We start from the raw sequence: 24,851 nt of genomic DNA, 5'->3' as shown, positions 1-24,851 counted from the left end.
TTTCAGAACCTGGCTGTATGCAAATTAGTCTGTTCCTGTCCCAGTGCATGATGGGAACAGGGCAAACCAAACTACAAAAGCCAATTCTTACACTGGGAAGGAAACAAGCTTCCGGGGACCGGTTTCTGGCATTACAGCCGTCTTCGGCCCAGCTTGCTTGAATCCTGATGGTGCAATGAGCAAGGGACTCATGTCTGAGTATACCCTTCCACGCTTAGGGTGGACAAAATTATTTACAACAAGGGGTGGTGAGGGACAGAGTCTCTGAATTAAGCAGAATACTCTCACCCAGTCAAGAGATCAGGGCTAGATCCAACACCGTTTTTTAGCTCATTGCACCATCCCAGTTTCAGAACCTGGCTGTATGCAAATTAGTCTGTTCCTGTCCCAGTGCATGATGGGAACAGGGCAAACCAAACTACAAAAGCCAATTCTTACACTGGGAAGGAAACAAGCTTCCGGGGACCGGTTTCTGGCATTACAGCCGTCTTCGGCCCGGCTTGCTTGAATCCTGATGGTGCAATGAGCAAGGGACTCATGTCTGAGTATACCCTTCCACGCTTAGGGTGGACAAAATTATTTACAACAAGGGGTGGTGAGGGACAGAGTCTCTGAATTAAGCAGAATACTCTCACCCAGTCAAGAGATCAGGGCTAGATCCAACACCGTTTTTTAGCTCATTGCACCATCCCAGTTTCAGAACCTGGCTGTATGCAAATTAGTCTGTTCCTGTCCCAGTGCATGATGGGAACAGGGCAAACCAAACTACAAAAGCCAATTCTTACACTGGGAAGGAAACAAGCTTCCGGGGACCGGTTTCTGGCATTACAGCCGTCTTCGGCCCGGCTTGCTTGAATACTGATGGTGCAATGAGCAAGGGACTCATGTCTGAGTATACCCTTCCACGCTTAGGGTGGACAAAATTATTTACAACAAGGGGTGGTGAGGGACAGAGTCTCTGAATTAAGCAGAATACTCTCACCCAGTCAAGAGATCAGGGCTAGATCCAACACCGTTTTTTAGCTCATTGCACCATCCCAGTTTCAGAACCTGGCTGTATGCAAATTAGTCTGTTCCTGTCCCAGTGCATGATGGGAACAGGGCAAACCAAACTACAAAAGCCAATTCTTACACTGGGAAGGAAACAAGCTTCCGGGGACCGGTTTCTGGCATTACAGCCGTCTTCGGCCCGGCTTGCTTGAATCCTGATGGTGCAATGAGCAAGGGACTCATGTCTGAGTATACCCTTCCACGCTTAGGGTGGACAAAATTATTTACAACAAGGGGTGGTGAGGGACAGAGTCTCTGAATTAAGCAGAATACTCTCACCCAGTCAAGAGATCAGGGCTAGATCCAACACCGTTTTTTAGCTCATTGCACCATCCCAGTTTCAGAACCTGGCTGTATGCAAATTAGTCTGTTCCTGTCCCAGTGCATGATGGGAACAGGGCAAACCAAACTACAAAAGCCAATTCTTACACTGGGAAGGAAACAAGCTTCCGGGGACCGGTTTCTGGCATTACAGCCGTCTTCGGCCCGGCTTGCTTGAATCCTGATGGTGCAATGAGCAAGGGACTCATGTCTGAGTAAACCCTTCCACGCTTAGGGTGGACAAAATTATTTACAACAAGGGGTGGTGAGGGACAGAGTCTCTGAATTAAGCAGAATACTCTCACCCAGTCAAGAGATCAGGGCTAGATCCAACACCGTTTTTTAGCTCATTGCACCATCCCAGTTTCAGAACCTGGCTGTATGCAAATTAGTCTGTTCCTGTCCCAGTGCATGATGGGAACAGGGCAAACCAAACTACAAAAGCCAATTCTTACACTGGGAAGGAAACAAGCTTCCGGGGACCGGTTTCTGGCATTACAGCCGTCTTCGGCCCGGCTTGCTTGAATCCTGATGGTGCAATGAGCAAGGGACTCATGTCTGAGTATACCCTTCCACGCTTAGGGTGGACAAAATTATTTACAACAAGGAGTGGTGAGGGACAGAGTCTCTGAATTAAGCAGAATACTCTCACCCAGTCAAGAGATCAGGGCTAGATCCAACACCGTTTTTTAGCTCATTGCACCATCCCAGTTTCAGAACCTGGCTGTATGCAAATTAGTCTGTTCCTGTCCCAGTGCATGATGGGAACAGGGCAAACCAAACTACAAAAGTCAATTCTTACACTGGGAAGGAAACAAGCTTCCGGGGACCGGTTTCTGGCATTACAGCCGTCTTCGGCCCGGCTTGCTTGAATCCTGATGGTGCAATGAGCAAGGGACTCATGTCTGAGTATACCCTTCCACGCTTAGGGTGGACAAAATTATTTACAACAAGGGGTGGTGAGGGACAGAGTCTCTGAATTAAGCAGAATACTCTCACCCAGTCAAGAGATCAGGGCTAGATCCAACACCGTTTTTTAGCTCATTGCACCATCCCAGTTTCAGAACCTGGCTGTATGCAAATTAGTCTGTTCCTGTCCCAGTGCATGATGGGAACAGGGCAAACCAAACTACAAAAGCCAATTCTTACACTGGGAAGGAAACAAGCTTCCGGGGACCGGTTTCTGGCATTACAGCCATCTTCGGCCCGGCTTGCTTGAATCCTGATGGTGCAATGAGCAAGGGACTCATGTCTGAGTATACCCTTCCACGCTTAGGGTGGACAAAATTATTTTGCTTAATTCAGAGACTCTGTCCATCACCACCCCTTGTTGTAAATAGCCAATTCTTACACAGAAACCGGTCCCCGGAAGCTTGTTTCCTTCCCAGTGTAAGAATTGGCTGTTGTAGTCTGGTCTGCCCTGTTCCCATGATGCACTGGGCCAGGGACAGACTAATTTGCATACAGCCAGGTTCTGAAACTGGGATGGTGCAATGAGCTAAAAAACGGTGTTGGATCTAGCCCTGATCTCTTGACTGGGTGAGAGTACTCTGCTTAATTCAGAGACTCTGTCCATCACCACCCCTTGTTGTAAATAATTTTGTCCACCCTAAGCGTGGAAGGGTATACTCAGATGTGAGTCCCTTGCTCATTGCACCATCAGGATTCAAGCAAGCCGGGCCGAAGATGCCTGAAATGGCAGAAACCGGTCCCCGGAAGCTTGTTTCCTTCCCAGTGTAAGAATTGGCTGTTGTAGTCTGGTCTGCCCTGTTCCCATGATGCACTGGGCCAGGGACAGACTAATTTGCATACAGCCAGGTTCTGAAACTGGGATGGTGCAATGAGCTAAAAAACGGTGTTGGATCTAGCCCTGATCTCTTGACTGGGTGAGAGTACTCTGCTTAATTCAGAGACTCTGTCCATCACCACCCCTTGTTGTAAATAATTGTGTCCACCCTAAGCGTGGAAGGGTATACTCAGATGTGAGTCCCTTGCTCATTGCACCATCAGGATTCAAGCAAGCCGGGCCGAAGACGCCTGAAATGGCAGAAACCGGTCCCCGGAAGCTTGTTTCCTTCCCAGTGTAAGAATTGGCTGTTGTAGTCTGGTCTGCCCTGTTCCCATGATGCACTGGGCCAGGGACAGACTAATTTGCATACAGCCAGGTTCTGAAACTGGGATGGTGCAATGAGCTAAAAAACGGTGTTGGATCTAGCCCTGATCTCTTGACTGGGTGAGAGTACTCTGCTTAATTCAGAGACTCTGTCCATCACCACCCCTTGTTGTAAATAATTTTGTCCACCCTAAGCGTGGAAGGGTATACTCAGATGTGAGTCCCTTGCTCATTGCACCATCAGTATTCAAGCAAGCCGGGCCGAAGACGCCTGAAATGGCAGAAACCGGTCCCGGAAGCTTGTTTCCTTCCCAGTGTAAGAATTGGCTGTTGTAGTCTGGTCTGGTCTGCCCTGTTCCCATGATGCACTGGGCCAGGGACAGACTAATTTGCATACAGCCAGGTTCTGAAACTGGGATGGTGCAATGAGCTAAAAAACGGTGTTGGATCTAGCCCTGATCTCTTGACTGGGTGAGAGTACTCTGCTTAATTCAGAGACTCTGTCCATCACCACCCCTTGTTGTAAATAATTTTGTCCACCCTAAGCGTGGAAGGGTATACTCAGATGTGAGTCCCTTGCTCATTGAACCATCAGGATTCAAGCAAGCCGGGCCGAAGACGCCTGAAATGGCAGAAACCGGTCCCCGGAAGCTTGTTTCCTTCCCAGTGTAAGAATTGGCTGTTGTAGTCTGGTCTGCCCTGTTCCCATGATGCACTGGGCCAGGGACAGACTAATTTGCATACAGCCAGGTTCTGAAACTGGGATGGTGCAATGAGCTAAAAAACGGTGTTGGATCTAGCCCTGATCTCTTGACTGGGTGAGAGTACTCTGCTTAATTCATAGACTCTGTCCATCACCACCCCTTGTTGTAAATAATTTTGTCCACCCTAAGCGTGGAAGGGTATACTCAGATGTGAGTCCCTTGCTCATTGCACCATCAGGATTCAAGCAAGCCGGGCCGAAGACGCCTGAAATGGCAGAAACCGGTCCCCGGAAGCTTGTTTCCTTCCCAGTGTAAGAATTGGCTGTTGTAGTCTGGTCTGCCCTGTTCCCATGATGCACTGGGCCAGGGACAGACTAATTTGCATACAGCCAGGTTCTGAAACTGGGATGGTGCAATGAGCTAAAAAACGGTGTTGGATCTAGCCCTGATCTCTTGACTGGGTGAGAGTACTCTGCTTAATTCAGAGACTCTGTCCATCACCACCCCTTGTGGTAAATAATTTATAGTAATGTCTTCAGCAGATCGCCCATTTCTGATGCTTGGATGTCCTCACACTGCTCAGAAATTGAATTGTTAGGCATCTGTGTATGGTTCACAACCACTGTTCATAATTTCTCTCAACATAGTTTGACGATGGGAATGACCTGCATCAGAAGAGAACCAAATCTCGTATATTATATTACATGTTTGTATATCACCGAACAACCAAACCAAGGATTGGCTTAACCCCTTCCGTGCGGGGCTGTTTTTCCTGCTGTGCTGGGGGGCGGGGCGTGCGTACGGCGCACCGGTGCTCATGACGAGCTGAGCTCGTCATGGCCACACCCGTTCCAATGGAACGCTCAGCACAGCAGGGAAATCAGCCCAGCATGCGAGCGTTCCACGGAACGGGCGCAGTCATGAAGAGCTCAGCTCGTCATGAGCACCGGAGCGCCGTAGCTCATGACGAGCTGACCTCGTCATGAGCACTCAAGGGGTTAAGATTGAAATCCTGCAATAACAGATGTGTTTTGTGAGATATTTTAGGAGGAAACAAGATGAGACATTTGTGGTCATTTTGCAGAAGCCTGTCTCGTCAATAAGTGCCACCTGTTGGAAGGATAGTCTTTCTAATAAATGTCGGGGTTTGAAGGTCAATTCAGTATGTTGGACTGTAGGTGGAATCTGAGGTTGAGGGATTGATTCTGGTGCTGGGTTGACTTACGGTGCAGTATCAATATGGATGGATTTTTGTCTGATGACGAGTAGCTTGAAGTAGCTTGAGCTTGGACACGGGCCTAGTCGAGACATAACAGCACCGGCCTGTATTGGTTATCCTGTTGGTTTGAAAGATCAGTCCAGCCACACTAATTTGGATTTACCACTCTGATGAGTGGGGACCTTATATTCAGTGTGCAACACAGTGGTTCAGCAGCTAATGCAACTCCTGCATCAAGGCTCATTAAAGTAGGAATATCTCAGTTGCGGTGTCGGAAAGCCACCTTCACTTTGTTGTAGTGGTTATTATGCAAAACAACAAGTGCTGGGGCTGTCCTCAGGAGGCAGCTTGAACCAGCCCATTTCTCCTGTTAGCACCGCCTAAAACAGAACCAACTGCTAACCATGAAAGTGGGGAGAGGATGTGGTGTAATGACTAGAGCGGTCTTCTTCCGACCTGGGGAACCAGGTTTGAGTCTTGGCGTAGGTGCAAAATCATGTGATTTTGGGCAAATCACTTAATCTCCCCTGATCATAACTGGTGCTCAAGAAAACTGCTGTGTTGATTAAGTGCTGGTGCTGAGCATTGGAAATCACTTGTTCAAATTAAGCACTGCTTTCTTCTCAGCACTTTTCATGTTTCCTACTCGATCAATCGACTTGTTTCTCAATCAGAATGTAAGTCCATTACTTTGCTATTCCACACTCTCTATGGTTGAGTAATTCAGATGCATCAATTCTGTCATGTTCCTTCATTGCTCTGTTATTGGTTGTGATGTCATCAGCACTAGGTCAGAGGTAGGTGCACTGTTAAGAGATCTCATGCTGTCCCAATGTCCACCAAAGCACAGATTTACCACCATAGGGAACAAATAGTCTCTAGTTTTACTGTTCCCTTGAATTTGGTCCAAAGTCATGGCTTCATTTGATTACTTCATGTTATAACTGTTTATCTTTATCTCTATTATATTAGTGTGTGTTTTATTGAGCACCAATATGTTACCATGCACCCGTTATAGAAAGTCTGCAGATCAGGTGGAACTTGGAGAACTGGACTTCCGTCTGTTAGATGTGGTGAATGCCTGATCAGTTTTCGGTAATATTGGCAGAGACTGATCGATGTCGAAAAGCATTGGTTCCTTGAAATATAATATTTTTTAATTGTTCATAAAGTAGGGATGTTTGCAGAAGGGATCTCAGGTCAGGGCTTGGAGTATACCACAGAACAGAGCCAAGCACTGCAATGGGTGGTCTGCCATGTTTTCCCACCTGAATCTGGGTTGGAAGTTTGGGTTCTGTTTGACCTGAGGTTTTTACCTCAAAGCATCACCTGACCCATTGCTACAAGCCCTGACCACCTTCAACATAGGCCCCGATTCCAAGTTTGTTCGAATCCAGGTGTTTACAATACCATGGGGTATGTTATTTATCAGGTGCAATAAATAGCAGCTATTATAAGTTTCTCGAGAAGAACATGTGGTGTTTGTCTCTTACAGCAGCAAAATCCATATGGTATTGTGAATACCGTACACTTTTCTGTTGTCAAATTTCAGCAGGTTTTACCTGCAGAAATGTAATGAAGGGTAGATAATAAATCCACCTAGTAATTTCCTGATGTATTAAATACCACCCAACTCGTAATTTCAACCTCTGCACAATAGGGGGTGGGAAACACTGATCCCATTCATGATCAATGCCATAGTATCTACAAAACCCTATCTTGTAGAAATATATGATTTTACAGCTCACAGGTTCAATGGCATTTCACATTTTGAAGCTCTGTTTCCAATCTTGCAATCAATTTAAAAGTTAAATCGGCAACATATTGAAGGGTCTTCAAAGCTTTGCGTGGATAATTACAAATTACATGTTCAAGTGCTTGCCTTGCGATTCATTAGCATCATCGTGAAGGTTCATTACAAATGGGTCCCGAGCAGACGTATGTTACCCTCATCAGAGAAGTTCTTTACAATCAAACATCTGGCTGTTCTGGGTCCCTCGAGAGCTATAGAGTCCATCTGTTTATCAGCCACAGATTACAACAGGACTGTAGAGCTGCTGAATGTCTCCATGAACAAGGAATTACATGGATGACTGGATAAATGAGGGAGTATGAGTGAATGAATCGGGGGCAGAAAATATAATCTGATGAGAGAGTAAATTAACATGTGGTTGAATACAGTGGTGTAGCAAGGGTCGTGCGGGGGGTGTACCGCTCTTACCTGCCATCTTGGGGCGACAATCTAAGAAGACGATATACTACATAGAAGATTGATGAGATATCACACTCCTGAAGAGCAGGTAAATGTGCTATCAGTGCCTTTGGCCTTTCATGTAATAACAATTTTTATGACTGTTGAATGCACTGGCCATGGGGCTTTGGCTGCTAATGACACAATAGTGTGTCTTCCAACACATAGCTACCTCGACACGACTTGCGCCGGGGTATGTTGTATAAAGTCTCTTATGACTTCTTCCTGGTGAAATTGTCGACCTTCGTAACCTATGTCAGAATTGTTTTTCCAGCTCAGGATACAACACTAAATAAACTCTCTTGTTGTTGTCTGGATGAAATTTTAATTTTCATAAGAATGGATGCTGATGAGGATAATCGGGGTACATGGTTAAAGCTAGTCCATGATCCACTGGTGAGTCTGTGAGGTATCCTTTTGAGTCATACGTAGTGTGATTAACACTCAGCACTATTCAGTTCTAAGATAGGAATGAGCTTCTCCCAGATGAGAAAAAAGAAATCAGGCAGGGAGGAATTCAGAAGGTGAGACAACCGAAGTGATTCGTCCTATCTCATGCACACTAGGAAAAATGCATACTTTATGTTTTGTGCAATTTAAATATCTATAGCTAGTTGACAATGCAATGTGGTAATAGCACTACAGCATTATAAAATAGTTTATTTAATCCATCATTCACTTATGCATTCTTATACACTTCTACTCTTCAAGTCACCATGTACCTCATTCACCATTCAATAAGTACTAAGCTTTACAATCCGCCAGCAAGGACTGGAATGGAAAGGCTTCACTTCATGGTTCACACAATAAATGCCTCAAAAATAAATGCTCCAGTAAAATTTAGAATACCCAAGAATAAGACCTGTGACATTTCATCAATCTCTACCAATCGCGGCCCACCATGGGTGCACAGGGCTCTGCCCCACTCTCTACATTTTTTTCAAACAATATGATTGTCTAGGTCAGCCTGACAGACACTCAACTTGTCAGGGTCAGGTAGCCTGATGCTTTAAATGCGCTAATGTGCAGGAGCTTGGCAGACTGAGTGATGGTTTGCCAGGCTGATGATTTCCCGTCCTGAGGGTATTGGCATTGTCAGCTCCTCAAAGATCCTCCTCCTCATGATAAGGGGGAGCACCACAGAGATAGTCAGCCCTAGGTTTTCCAGGTGTAAGCCCTAAAGTGCCCAGGACGGACTCCGCTCACCACAGAATGGGGTGGAATAAGCAAGTCTCACTGACCTCATACCCAATCTGACGAGTTAGGGATGGTCCTCCCCTCATTGGATGTCCCTTTACAAGGTTAGCCAATGAGAGAAGGCATGGGGATCTTTTGTTTGCGGCTACCCTCCCGAAGCCTCTAACTCCTTCCTGAGGTGTTGTGCTGGTCCCTTCTCCATCCACCTGCTGCTTCTGCCATCACCACCGTTGTATGCTAAATGCCCCATTCAATGCTTGAGTGTATGTATGAATGTATGTGTATTTTCACGTGTGTGATGTGAATGGGTAAGTGTGTGAGTCTATGTGCTTCTGAATGGGTGCTTAGGCTTGCACCACCAGAGATAGGTCAGCACATACCAGCATCCTTACTATGTAGTCAATGACATTTATAAGTTCACCACTGAGATGCATTCCTGTGAATGGATGAGTGTGAGTATTGTGACACCCATCCATTCACAAGTAGACTTTCATGCACATACTCACACCCATTCATTCATGAGCACACCCATCCAAGATCCATGGATGCATCTCACTGATGAACTCACAGATGTCATTGACTACATAGTGTGTGCTTCTGAGTGGATGAGTGTGGATAAGTGCGCATATGTGTTTGTGAATTCATTGGTGTGACGATTTATTTATTTATTTAATGTGATTTTCTGTAGCGCGAACATTACCCGGAGGTGTCATAGCGCTTTACAAAAAAAACAGTTGCGTTCCAAAAGGACATGAGCTACATAGGAGATACAAACAGAAAACATTGTAAATGTACAAGTTGTAAAGTCGCTCAAGGAAGAGATACAAACAGAATAAAATGCAAATGTACAAGTTGTAAAGTCACTCAAGGAAGAGATACAAACAGATGAACTCTAAAATCACATAGGAATGGTAGTGAGTACAAAGGTCTACTACATATACTAGTGGTTAGAGTTTTATATATATACTATGTGCGTTAGCTTGTGAATGGATGGGTGTGAGTTGAGGATGGATGAACGTGAGTGTGCGCGTGTGTTTAGCCGTCCAGTGGCATACACAAAACGATGGGCCCCAACTGCAAAATGTGATGAGGAGCCCCTGAATCTGGCATATCTCACAGATATGCAATATCATTGGCCAAATGCCCTCTCCCCCCCCCCCCGAAGGTTCGGGAGGCCTCCTGAAGGATTGTGCACCCTCTGCACAGCAGGTAGTGCACGGGCCAGGGGCGTAACACAGGCTCCTGCAGCCCCCGCAGTGCGGGGCGGCCATGAGCTGCAGGGGGCCCCCTCAGCACAATACTCAGGCCCAATAGCTCCAAGTTTAATCTGGAGCAGGGACCCCTTCATGTGCGTGGCAGGGGGTGGTTCATATCCCACATTTTACAACCCCCCCACCCTGACCCTCCCCCGCCTGACGTCACCGCCCCGGTATTATGCCCTGCACGGGCCGTGCCTGGCCTCCCTCAACTTTCGTTACGCCACTGGCACGGGCCTGCGTTAAACCCTATGCCTGCCTGCTATGCCTGCAAGTTACCGGCTGCCACTGATCTCTACATATTTCCAAACCCCTCTGTCAACCTAGTGCGAGCTAATTCAGGAAACAGACCTCCGTTCACTGTGCTGAAGCAAGCTCTGCAGTGTCCCCCTGGGGCACCTCTGCTCCAATTTCACAAAAACCAATCCAAACTTTGATTTATTTAAATTCCCTGGGTAAGATATCATTACGATACCAGAAGAATGATTCTATTATTCTTCCATGACTGAAATTGCTACCATGCCGAAACTAAATTCCTGAAAGTGATGCTGAGAAACGTTTTATCATAGGCCCAGGTTGGAAATCACAGCCAATTCTTTTGGAGAAGAAACACTTCGCAGCATAAATTCCTTTCTGATCGTCTTTCTCTCCTGAAGAAAGGTGCTGAAGTTTGAAGATTTATTTTAAATGGGAGTGCAGCAGGTGACTGTTTCCCCTTTTAGCCCATCTTTTCCTTTCAGCCACTTCTCCTCATTATATTGCAGATCGCTTCCGATTCTACACAGATTCTACCAGTGCATTCAATTATTAGATGGTACTGCTGCTAGGAGTACTGTACAAATGACATTCTTCTTTCAATCCTCTAGGAGTTCAACAGAACTGTGTTCCCTAGAACTGCATTACATTTTTACCATACCACAAACCACAAATTATATATGTCCACAGATGCTCACTTAGTTTCATACTATAATTTTCCTTGAATTTCTTTTCCATACTTTCACCTTTGTAGTTTTAATATGTTCCGAATTGCATATGCATTTGGAATAAGGCACTTGGGGACCGATTACGATGTCGATCAGTTTGCGATCCGACTTTCCAATTGCAATGTCGGCGGTTGGAACGCAAACTGGCTAGTCGTTACTAAGTGGTTCCGACCAGCTCTCGCACTCTTCCGGCCGGTCAGAACTACACCGCAATCCCCTATGGAAGTTGTTTCCGCTATCAGGATTACGATGTCGGTTTCCGACCGTCGTTCCGTGCCGGACTTTCTGACACGGAAAGGCTGTCAGAAAGTGACTTTGGGAGCACCTAGCAGGTCCCCCTTGCCTCCGCGGCCTACGGTTGGTGTTCGAGGGGGTACCTATGGTACCCCCTGTAAATCCCTGCACTGTATGACAGGCACCATGGGGTATATACATTTCAAAATCAATCAATTAATCTACAGGGTGCAGGGTTTTCCACACATCCCATTTCTCTATAGAAGCTAGTATTATGTTCCAGTTTACGGCCATAAGTCTAGCTACCATAGAGAAAAGGGAAAATTTGACCAAATGTGTTCAGTCACATCGTAATAAGGCAGTCGGAACTGCCGACCAGAGGTCGGTCAGTCCCAAGACTGAGACGGTGTCAGTCGGAGACCACTCCGACCAACATTGTAATAAGCCCCTTAGTTTTCACAAACATTTTATTTGTATTCTCAAAAGTATTTAAACAAAACAAAAACAAGTTTTAAGACATTAGAATTTTTAAAAATACAACTTATGGAAATTTTATAAAATTATAATTAAAATTCCTATTTTCTGCTTAAACCTCCAATATTTCAAAACTAATCTGACTGATCAGTTCTTTAATGTAAATTATGAAAATTGTTACCTGAGTAGCTCCTAGCCCAGTGTAATGTTTGTCTAAAAATGAATGTGAGGCTTACCCGCATTTACGGTTCACATTTCTAAGCATCTATTGGTGAAAAATTGTCTTACTCCTTTTCATGCAATTTGTTTAAAAAAATGCATTATCCCTTTTTGAGGGCCTGCTTGGCTAAATAAGTTTCTATTAATGTTGTTTTAAATTGACTATGCCACCCTAATATGTTTCTTAGCACAAACCATGTATTTGTTTGTACTTGTATTATGCTGTATGAAATAACCAGCTTCTCTGACTTCTACTTCCTTTATGTATCTTATTCATTACGACAGTTCCAACTGATACTCTTGCTATGTAAAAATTAGGTTTTTAAAAATCAAATATCTAATGCTTCCTATCTCTTAGGAGGATGAATTAAATGACTCTATAAACATTATTCTTGAAATCTGGACTCTAAATTGATTTTTACATATCCAGATTACCCTAAAAACAACAGGAGTATAAATGAACCAATTCATAACACACACAAATTGATTATTAAAAATTAACAACCGATTTGGGACAGAAACAAATGTACTGAAGGATAAATTAAGCTTTTTGATACACAAATGAATGGAATTGTGAAAATAAAGAAGTGATTTGTGATTCTCAAAATAAATCCAACAAAATACCTCACCAATTTGCAGTTTGGATAATAAGCAGGATGTATTTATCCAGTTCATTGGGGAAAGTATTTTTCCCAGCCCTGTTACTATCACTGTTTTATTCTTATCACAAGTTAAAGCAGAATACCCTATCAGTTTATTTCTAAGCTACAGAACACCACCATTACTAACTTTGGTGGGTTTTATTCTTTCCACGTACTAATTATTTACAAATGAGGGTTTTTATGTTTCATTTAACTTTTTGTCCACCCAAACGCTCTTATCTCACTGACAGATTAGTAGTGATTTTTTCCCAGGACTGGGCCATTCTATCTGGAATTCTATCTGGAATAGAACTTCAAGTTGTTGTTTATGAGCAGAATTTCTCTCTTCCATCGAATACTGAAATCCAGATTAAGAAATACAGCAGACTAGGTTAACAGTAGCGTACGACATAAACCATCCTCAATCAACACCCAATCAAGCATCTCGTGAGTTTCATAGGGGTCAATGTGCAAAGGTCTAATTTCTTAAGAGAATTAAAAATTATTCAAAAAGAAAATGATTTGCTCTAGATTAATTGTAAATGTATTCTGTGTATATTGCTTCTAATCTGATTTGATAAGGCTAGAACCACCAAAGGTAGATCAACACCTTACCTGCTTCCTTACTATGAAATTACTATGGATGACATTTGTGAGTTAACCACTGAGATGCATTCACAGATCTTGGAAGAGGTCAACAGTTTAGTGCCCTATTTGGACCCTTAGCCATGCATGGAAGCAGAACCTCTAACTAGTTCCAAACCACACCACCTGCACCCACCTCTATCACACCAAGGCAACTGGTAGGGATATTTTTAATAATATAAGATGAGGGGCTGTGGTCGAAGATGGCTCAAAGAATGTAAAGGATTGAGAGATAGTGATGAATTAATTTGACCGGGCTGGGTGAAAAGTTGATGCCCAGACCCCTGATGTACAAAATAATGGTTGCAATATACTGGCTTCAAGTTACAATCATATTTCTGCAAACAAAGTGAAATTATACTAATTGACCTATGCACCGATAGGTCACTTTGCAAAATTCTCTTTCTAAATGGGTCACAGTCCTACCTAATTCATGAATGTTAATGAGACAGTTCTCAAATTGTGACTTACTCTGATTGGATGCCATCACAGGGATGGTGGCCAGGTGTTGCCATCAGGCCACGTCTGTGATTGCATTTAAATAAAATGCACTTTTTTTAAATGCAGCCTGTCTTCATTAAAGGAAACGGGACTGGGTTAAAACAAAGAGTATACTTTTGTTTAAGGTGTGTTTGAGAGTTGGCAGTGGTCCTTTGGCAAATATCTGACTACCCCAACTCAGGAGTAAGTAAATATTAAATGCTTCGCAACCATAGTAGCAAAAAAATGATACAGCTCCTAAAGAATTGCTACTAGAAAGGGGCCCCTAAAATATGCCCCTTACAATAGCGATTCCTTAGGAAGTTTAAACCTATTTTTGCAATAATTTACTGACTCCTAAAATGGGATTTCCACATATGACAAGACATTTCTACCTCTGCAAAAAGTCAGGCACTGTTTGCAAGCATAAAAAAGATGTGTACGTTAGGCATTAAGGTCTGCATTTTCAAGATTTCATCTGACCTAAGTGCCTTGTGTCACGTGCTGTAAGATGTTATATTCTGGGTGAACATGCACTAGACGATGGGCTGTGACAGACAACTGCTCCCTCAGAAAGAGGCAATAAAGGCCTGGTTTCTAGAAGTCTGAATCACATGAAGTACTTATATTTCACTATCCAAATGAATTTGAGTTTCATAGATGTGCTACAGATTCTTAATTTATTTCAAGGTACTTACTATGATGTTGTACCACATTTCCTCTAAGCCAGCATTGCAGTTAAATTGTGAAACAACACACGGTTTATGTGAGTTTTTTTATTTAAATATTTATTGAATTTAAGGCTCTTCACTAATTTTCTTTAATGTTATTTTGGTTGGCTTTCCTACTTCACCGTGCCCTTTATCCTTTTCCATTTTTATTCCATTTGTGTTTTAAAAGGATGCTGCTAAGGAGGTGGCGCTGTATCCATTGCTTAAAAAAAGTCGGCCATTGTCTACATTTGCTGGAACCTTCTCTATAGGACTAACTTGCCATTCCATCACAAATTTGCTTGTTCTCGCGCCAACTGCCCATTCTTTTTGGAGCCTCTTGCTGGCGGTATGCTTGCCCTAAGAAAGGAGCGCCTGCCTTGCTGTTCATCATGTATGGTTGAGCATATGTGGCTGGAGGCTAGGCATGGTTCAAACATCTCTTTACACCCAAAACACTCCTGGGCGCTATGCTAATGCTTAACAGCATGACATAAATCTATGGGGCATATTATCAAGAACGGAGTTAAGATTATCGCCGCTTTAGCGACAGGAATTTGTCGCTAAAGTGGCGATAATGGGCTTGATAATATGCCGTAGAGAATTCCAATAGAAGCCCATGTTCACACCAGAACATTGGCTTCTGTGGCTAAAGCGGCGATAATCTTAACTCCGTTTCTTGATAATATGCCCCTATAGGTTTTAGGTCGTCCGTTGCCTGGTTACCTCTCCGTATTTTGGGGGTCTTTCTATTTTTGTTTCCTAACGAAAGACCAGATGGGTTCCGGCTGCGCGGCCATATTCCAGGAAAATGACGCGCGACACACAAAACTCAAGGTGAAAGTATGGCCCAGTGTCTTTGAAAACATATATCCAGTTGGATTTTTGATCTCTCTGATGTGCGGAAAAGTATTTTCTTCTGATTGGTTCGAACAGCCGCTCTCTTCTCAGCAGGAGCCTATCCCTCTGTAACTGAGCAGCTCAAGGCATTTACAATAACTATCAGTTTAAAATGCGGAGCTGGTTTCTTTGCTCTGTGTATCTCGTTGCTGGTAAAATAGTCCGGTAGGTTCCACAACCTGCTGCAGCGTTCAACTGTGTGGTCGATATTAGTATTAAAAATTAGACAATAATACGCACAAAATAGTTTGTGGCAAGTAGACAGGAACAACATATATTCGGAGGCACTGCAATTATGTGGCACACTTTGTTAAAGTATTCATTATTTTTTCATTTTTACACAGGTAAATACTAACTGGGCAAAGGTTTCACCCTATTAGTAGCAGTTCCACTCAAATACGGCAATAATCAACAGAAAAGGGACTAGTCAATCTTTGCTAAGGGCCTCACGCTGCGAAGCATTACGTGTAACCATGTTTTTATGAACTTTTCATCCATTTGAGCTAAAAATAGATTTTTTTGTTAAATTCTGCAGATTATGCAGCAGATAGCGGATTATGTGGGACATGACACAATTTCATAATTATGCAGTAAATGCTGCAGCCGCAAATCACATAATTCCAGTGGCATATATTACAAAGGATCCATTCGCTTCCATTATTGTTCAACTGCTCATTGCCAGTGCCGGCAGTATTCTAACATGTGATTGACTTTAGACCAACCATAAAGGCATTTCGGAGTTGTTGGCTTTTCAATCTGTCACTGGAAGACACTGCAACTCCCGATATACATTTGTCCAATAATATTTTGTAGCAAGGGTTGACATAACCAATGCTCCTTTGTTAGAATCGAGGCCTTGTTGTTCAACAGCTAACACTCACCCACTAGACTGTATGCACTAAGCATCACAAATTGTCAGCACATTATACTGAGGGGATTCAGTGAGTATGTTTGTGTGTGTTGGTGTGGGGCTAGAAGGCATGTGCGACTAAGTGTGTATGTGCGTTTTGGTGCATCAGTGCTCGGAGGGGTGTGTCTCTTGGCTCCAGGTGAAGGCCCGAGTATTGTTCAGTTTAGTTTTCAAACAATTAACATTTATCTAACTATCCCTTTGCTTTAATAAGGAATTAGAGTGACTCATGCCAATAGTGCAATCACTATATAATGTAATACCTTATAAAATCCATTAAAGGACATAATATCAGTGCTTAATTTGAGCCGGTGTATTTCGGTGCTCGGCACCGTACTTAATTGTCAACACCAGCACATATGGTGGGACTTTTTGACTATTTTAGAGACGAGCACAACAACAGTTTATTAATTCAATATGCGTTAAAAATGATTAATACCTGCTGCCAAAGCCATTCTTATAGCTTTGTGGGACTGGAATAGTCAGAATTGTCACAACTGTAGGAGTGTGATGGGTAGTAGTTGTGTTGTTACTGTAGTTGGCGGCGATGACAGGGGGAAAGTCATCTTTGCAACACAATGTTCTTGAAAAACTGGAAAAAAGATAGAAGCAATTGTTGAGTCCACCCCATATCCCTCAGCATCCCCGATACTGTAATTAGTTGAATAATATCCCAGGGAAGACATGAAATGGAGGGCTTAGGAGAATGCTGGAAGAGGGATGTCAATGTCTAAGGTTGTTTACCTGCATCATTGATCCCAGAAAATGCAGCTGGGTGATTTCCTACCTCCAGTAAAATTCCCAGCTGCCCCTCTATCACCAGGTTTAACTCATTCTAGCAATATCATTTCCGGCACCCCTTCCAATGCTCAGAATAAATTTGGACCTGCTGTTGCCACAAATTAAATACTCCTGTCTTTCTTCTTCCCTATGAATCTGCTATTGAGGACCATTGCATCTCACAAAATTCTTAAGGAATTCCTGAAAATCCCAGAGGGAGGACTATTGCCAACTTTAGCTTTCTCATAACATCCTTGAAAACTGAGAATCCAATATGGAAGATTCTAACCATTGTAGCATCTCAAAAACGTTCATGATAATCCATTTGTGAAGTCTATATCCATACGTGTAAATTCCATCTCACCCAGAAAATCCACTATTGGGACATTTAACCACTAGAACAAATGTTAAGATGGCCATGAGTATTCACTAGCCTGAACTCTATTCACTAGTTCGATTTTCAAAACATCAATGAATATCTCCTGCTGAGGACTGAAAATGCCCATGAGAATCCATTCTAGAAAGGACTTGAGGCCCTGGAACGAATCCCAATAGATCAATGGCAATCATCAGAAAGGGATTCAACCCACTTATAGAATTTAAAATACATTCATTTAAATTTAATGCTCAGAATTTCGACCATGCTAACATTAATAAAAGTATTACATATCCCCCAAAACACGAGAGGGAGAACTCTCACCACCTTGAAATCTCCCAACTTTTTCCTGAATTTGCACAATTTACTGAGAGAGACTTCTACCACCAGGCGATCCAAGATTCTCTAAGAATATCTTTGGAAGATGTCTGTGATCCACAGGGTATGGCACGCTGTAGCTCAGGGGTAGCTATGTATGTGCTTTTTGAGTCATTTCCTTATACAGCTCGTCTGCTGTTTGTTATTGAAGCACTGCACTCTAAGTAGATTTTAGACAAAATACTGCATTGCGGTGCTGTGTCCGCATTTAGGGGCCGATTACGATTGGGGATTTCCCGCATCCACCGGGCCGGCGGAAGCCACCGCCGGCCCGGAGGATGCGGGAAATCCGCCGGGGAGCCTTGCAAGACCCACCGCCATATTAGGATGGCTGGTGGGTCTTACTATCTGTCCGCCGCTTATCCGCCGCGGGCGGATTCCGCCCACGGCGGAAAAGCATTAACATGGCTGGCGGTGTCTATCAGACACCGCCAGCCATATTAGGATGACAGCGGAAAGATGCCTTTACACGGCGGCATTTCCGCCGTGTAAAGGCATACGGATTTGTGTTTGGGGGCCCGTTGCGGGCCCCCAGGGGTGAAGGGGGGTGGGGGGTGCACATGGGGGGTACCTATGGTACCCCCCTGCATTTGCCTGCACAAAGCGGCAGGCACCGTGAGGTGCCTGCCGCTTTGTGCATGCAAATGCACAACTTACTTTTTTATCATTGCGGCGGGTGCTGCTTCAAGCAGCACCCGCCGCAATGATAAAAATACAGGATGTGACCGCCAGGGTGGCGGTCACATCCTAATTTGCACGGAGGGACCGCCGCTGCCCCTGCGGACGGTCCCTCCTTCTCTATGGTGGCGGACGGACTCAGGTCCGTCCGCCATCATAATCGGCCCCGTAGTGTTTGCTTTACATCAGTTTGAATTTACCCATTCAACCTCAACCAAAAACAATAAAGGACAGAATTTCACGCTTTGTAAATAAAGCTGAGGAATGGCTTGTGAGTCTGTGGATGAGCAGAACCATCAATGGGGCTCAGATACAATCAGAGGGTGTTCTAGTGTTCAGAGTGGCCTGAGCACCAAACTGATTTCACGCAATTTGTTGCCAGAAAACCTCTGTGAAGAGAATCAGTTCTCATCTCGCCAACCTAGAGTTGGATTTAGTGCTCACATTGTCTACACAACTGGATCTGTAATTTGGTTTCATGGGATGACATTGTGGAACGCAGTCTGCAGTAAGCGGAGTGTTAGCAGCATTCTACAATTGGCTACTCCAAGATATGGTGTTCAAGAATGTCCTTCAATGGGTGAAAGATATTTGTTATATTATCCACACGTTATTTGTATAGTGAACATTCTTCTAGGGGTGTGGTCTCATTCTCATATAGCCTTAGAGCCCGCCATAACGGGCTCTACCAGCCATTAAAGGCCTGCTCCATTATTAAAGGGCCTTTAACAAGGCAGCGGGCCTTTAATGGATGGTAGAGCCTGATATGAAGGATTCTAATGCTATTAGAACATTCTTCCCCTAGGGAGTTCCACAAGTGGCGGAGTGTGGTAAGATGCGCTGCTCGTGCTGCTTTTTAACACTGGGAGTTTTCACTGCACTGTAAAATCAGCTCAAACTGCGCCATGCACAGTGCAAGAGGATGCTGCTTCTTTCTGCTGTTCAAGTATATGTTCTACTTGAGTGGCAGCTTCATCAATGCAAGAGAAATGTTTCTATACGTGAGCGGTAGTGACCTGCCGTGTCCGCCCGCATTGAGAAATCTCGCCTGGATATGGTATAGCATAGTTTTTTGGAACTCCATGCGGATTGGGCCAAACTCTGCAAACTCTGCCTGCGGAGTGGAATTCATCGCCCACCCCTATTTACAGAAGTTCATTAGGGCTCCTAAAGGCAGGCTACGCACCTAAGCAAATGTTCAATAAGAAGATGATAGGCGTAGGATCACCTTGGTGTTGGTGATTGGTCTACACAGCCAATGGTGAAACTGCCACAAGAGCTCATTGGGTAAATGTATCTGTTGCTGACATATGTATACTATCTACTTGAAGGTCGCACATCGTAGTCTAGGTAAAATAAAACTAGATTTTCATCCTTTGATGGTTAATAAAAGAAGCATTTTTGATTTGGTCATTTGCATCAGCTCTTATTTACATTATTATGATGGTGCAGGTCTATATTGGGTGGGAGAATGCAGACAGCCCTGGGTGCACTGTCTACAGGGAAAGCTAAGCAATGTTGCAAGTGGCAAAGCATCTTCAAGGACATCGGGACTGCATTACTTTCTGCAATAAGCCTTCGCAATTCAAAAGGGGCGAATCTTCCACTTTCTTGAAAGGGCAAGGCCAAATGCTGTAGCAAAATAAGTATTAAATTGACCTCTTCTGAAAATAGATAAATATGTTTTGACTGTTTTATGAAATTTAAGGTCAGTTCTTCTAAATGGACAATGGCATTCTAAAAGATGCTTTAAGGACAAAGAAGGACATTTAGCTATCATGTCATTAATGTCTGACAGTCTCTTTGGAACCCAGTTATGGAGATGAAATTTTGAAGATTAGAGAGGTGAATAGAATTCAGACTCAGCTAAAAAGCTCAAGTAGATCATCTTTTACATGACCACAGAGACCGTCCTTCTCAGAAGACCACTTGTGACTTCAATATGAACCACTACATTCTCTCACAAGACACACTGAGCATGTGAGTCTTTTGCTTTGAGAACGCCCTTGGCCGGCTGGCCATGTGGGTGAAACAGGTGTCATCTGTTTATATTAACTACTTCTGGCAACTAATAAAAAATACACCATATCACTTTGAAAACGAAATTAGAATTTGGGGTTTTGTTCCCCAGGAATTTACTTAGCAAATATCAGGCACCAACCTATGATATATTTCTGTTAATCCTTTCCAATCCGGTGGCCCTTGGGTGAAGCAACCTGATAGGCTCGTGCTGCAGCAAGAATTGGGTCCGCACTCGATTGTGTGTGAACCTAGGCAAGACCCACCCCTTCAACTTATCTAATCAGATCATTTATGCAGTTTCCAAAACAAAGAAATGCGATGTTAATCGAGTGTATAAATAATTTGTTTGTTCTAGATAATGTGATCAGGTATGCCGTCATAACGCCGCATTTAAGAGTTTACTTGCTGCTGTTTCAGGTATCAAATTAAGGGACATATTTGTTTTTTGTCAGATAAGGGGCATCCGCTAAAAAGAGGTGGTTGCCATTTTCATCCTATTTAGAGTGCATAGAAGCTCTATACTCTCCAAGGAGGCTATGTGGGACTTCTGTGTTTATTTACTGATTGCCCACATTCACAAAAACTAATTAGGCCCCTAGTCAGAAGGATAAGGACAAATCAATAATGAAAGGTGAAACAAGGAAAATGCATGTGGTACTAGGAAATGGGATGCCTACAAAGCATACATTAGAGAACGCCATGTGGTGATGCTTATTAGAGGCATTCGAAAATGCGTGCATAATTGTGTGGGGAGAAAAGGTTCCAAATGGTGATAATTCTTCAAAAGCATTTTTACTGTTGTTTTATGCATGGTATTGTTAGATCAAATAAAAAGGTTCTTCTTGCTCCAAAAGCCTTCAATGTCATCTTTAGAGAAATATGTGTGCGGAATGTGCCTTCATTTAGAGCATATGGATTTCACTGTATGTTTGGTACATTTTTATTTCAAAGCAGAGACGCACCAAAATTGGGAACAATTCGGAATTATACAAAAATGCACAAAGTGTGCTGTATTTGTGCAAAAAAGTACTGCATTAAATGTTGTGCTCCTTAATAACTTAAATAGATTTAATAAAAACCATGGGTTTTACTGTACAGAAATGTAGTAAGAACTCAAGCAGCAGACTCTAAAGCTGGTAAGAAAAGCACAGGGATTGGAAGTCCGCGGTGGTCTCCATGACTCAGCTGCAGACTTCAGGTGTTAAACCCCATCTAGTACCAACTCATATCTCCCTGCTTTGAGTTAATCAAAAGTGCATCTTTAAAGAAGGCAATATTACCGTGTATCAAGACTATTCAGTATACTACCAACAACTTTTTTACATTATCATATTGTGATCTGCACACCAATGTATGTCGACAATATGCTCAGAGCAACTGAAATTATGCAATTTTATGTCCGCAGAATTTTTCACATAATTCTGGATGCATTGCACTTAGCCACAATCCATCCTTTGTGCATAATGTTTAGATTCAAACAAAAATCATATTTTGTATCTACCTCAAATGGAGCAAATGTTATTAAATAAAGCACCACATATAGAGCTGCAGAGTGGCTGCCCCTTACCAAGGTTAACTAGTCACCTTTTAGTTGCTGTCTGCTGCATTCATGTGAAATTTATTCCCAGACAGTATTATTCAGTGTTAAAATGACAACATAGTGAAATAATATTGCTATTGCCGCATAATTCCAGTGGCTCTAAATCTTATGTGCATCCAGCATCCATGAAGTCACTGGAGTTAAACCTCACAACTGCCGTGTACAAAAAATGAATCCAGCACTCCCTACTGCTTTTGTAGAGTTTTGTTTTCCAACTCTGCGATGATAATTTGCCCTCCAGCAACTGCAAGATCAGACAGCCTTGTCCTTTTCCAATGACAGGCAGTGTTGATGGCACAGATCCGATGCAGGCTGTCTGGGCTCTGCTGTGCTAATCAGATCAGGCTGCTGTTAATCAGCCTCCACTCCATCAGAACCTGCCTGCCTGCCCCACACCCTCTCCCGATCAATAGTAAAGAGCACTTTGGACTGGAATTAAGATGTTTTACAGCAGCCCGGGGCGTGCCGACATTCACCTGTGTTCTACAAAGGATCTTCATTCTGGTTGGAAATTACTTCTTGATATTTCGAAGCTGGAGTGCTTTAAATGAGGTGAGCGCGGTCAAGCGCTGCGTTATATTTGCTGTCAATCTTGTACTACACTGAAGCTGTGGCAGGAGCAAGGAAGATGTATTTGGGAATGGTGAGAGAAGATGGCAGCTGATTGAGAAATCTAGAAATTTGAAGATGGGGGCATGCTAGGATAGAGCTAGTCCCATGTAAGGCTTGCCTTGACACCCGAGCAGCTCTGCTCCAATCCTATTCTCGTTACCGAAGAACTTCCTGTTTCAAAATCTGATTTTCTGTAGGGCCACCACTATAATATGGAGGTGAGGGACGGACGTGCAGTACAGACTTACAATGATCGAGCCAGGTTCTAGATAACGAAACCTTGGAGTATTTCAGAGGAAGCCCAAACAAGAAGATTATGAGCAATGAGTCTGAGAAAACAAGGGTTCAAAGGAGGTAGAAGAATGGCTTGGACTGAACCAGAAAGATACTACGGCACAGAGCAGTGGCACACCATACATAGTTAGAGAGTATGGGCCAGATTTACAAGTTCTGGCACATCTCTGCAAATCGGCAGGGATGCGCCAGAACAGATGCAACACGCATTTCCCTCCCTGAGCCACCACAAATGCGTCGCATTTACAATGCGGCGCACCGTGGCGCAAGGATAGGGCGATGCGTGTCACATCCTGTGACGTAAGGGTGGGCATTGCTAGAGTTGTGTCGCAGCTCCAGCAATGCTCAGGGGTGCCCTATGCCTAACATGCTGCGTCACTCCTTACGCCTGCTTCTAGCAGGCATAAGGACGTAAAAGTGGACGTAAAAGTGACTCAGTGAAATCTTGTAGATTTCACTGCGTCACTTTTACAAGATGTTCCTGCAACGGTACGCCCATCCTGCGCCGGAACGCCCACATGAAACCTAACGCAGGTTTCATGTGGCGCAGGGCTTTACAACGTGACGCATCTTCCTGGATGCATCATGTTGTAAATAAGGAGCAACGTGGCGCATTGTTTAAGCCACCACTGCGTCACAGAAGTGACGCAATAGTGGCATAAATTTGGCGCATGGGGCTTGTAAATCTGCCCCTATATGAATACAGCTAAATAGCAATCTAATCACACAATGTGTTGTGACCCAGGGGGTCTACCAGACTCATTAGCTTTAGTCAACCTGTGGATTTCACGGTGGAGTCCATATTGCTTGTGGATTCTTGGGTGTGAGAAAGAGGCAGGTTTACGGTCAGAGGGACAAGGCGAACATTGCGCCCGAAATTAGCCCCTGTAGGGTTGGGTTCATGGTGCTATAACCGGCAGGGGTTCATTGCCTGCCGCTGACCCCAGTGGCAAAATTAGGCATCTGGGTATGATCTTCAACAGAAATATGTCAATTGCACATGAACTCAAAGTCATGGGTATGGTTACTCACATGCCCCTGAGATGCTTGCACTGACCTTTTACTTTTGCCAGAGAATGTGGTACTCACACAGCTGGTATGGAGCGAAATTTCGGCTTGTCTTCATAAGCAAGCAAAACAACTTGCCAAGGAATAGGTTAATGTTATGCTTTTCTAATTAAAACATGAAATGTATCAGAACCAATTCATCATGCTCAACACAGTAGCACATGGTTAAAGGAGCTCTTTGAGGAATTCATTTGCAGAACAATTAACATTGTTGAGTGAAAATACAATGGCAGGATTGAAATTATCAATGTAACATTCACAGGTCTGCAGATATGAAATCAGAGACAGAAATCGGCTATTCATCTGCAAGTGGTTCACAAAAGGGCACAGGGATTAATTATTGCCTTGAAAGAAAGACTCATTTCCTAAGCCATAATTGATTTCAAATGTCTGTCAATTGCACACACCCCTAACCTTAAACTCTTATTTCTTATCGTCAAAACCTTCTGCCATCATGGCCCAGTATACCCCAGGATCACTCAGTGCCTAGAAACGTCCCATATTCCTCTGATAAAAGAAAGTTAATAGGGGCTACATATTGTCTCATACATTTTTACAGAGCCAGGAATTTACCAAGCGGAAGGGTCTGATTTATGAAATGGACACTTTTTAAATCAAGTGTCATTCAACTTATAAAACAGATCACAGTCTTAGCTTTTGTTTTCAGAAGAAATTGTTATCCTCTGAGCCTCTCTTTTATATCTCCAGACAGCATATAGATGTATTTTCAATCTGT

This window comes from Lissotriton helveticus, chromosome 5_1 (assembly GCF_964261635.1).
Source record: "Lissotriton helveticus chromosome 5_1, aLisHel1.1, whole genome shotgun sequence".
NCBI classification, from domain to species: Eukaryota; Metazoa; Chordata; class Amphibia; order Caudata; family Salamandridae; genus Lissotriton; species Lissotriton helveticus.
This window is presented reverse-complemented; position numbering follows the sequence as displayed.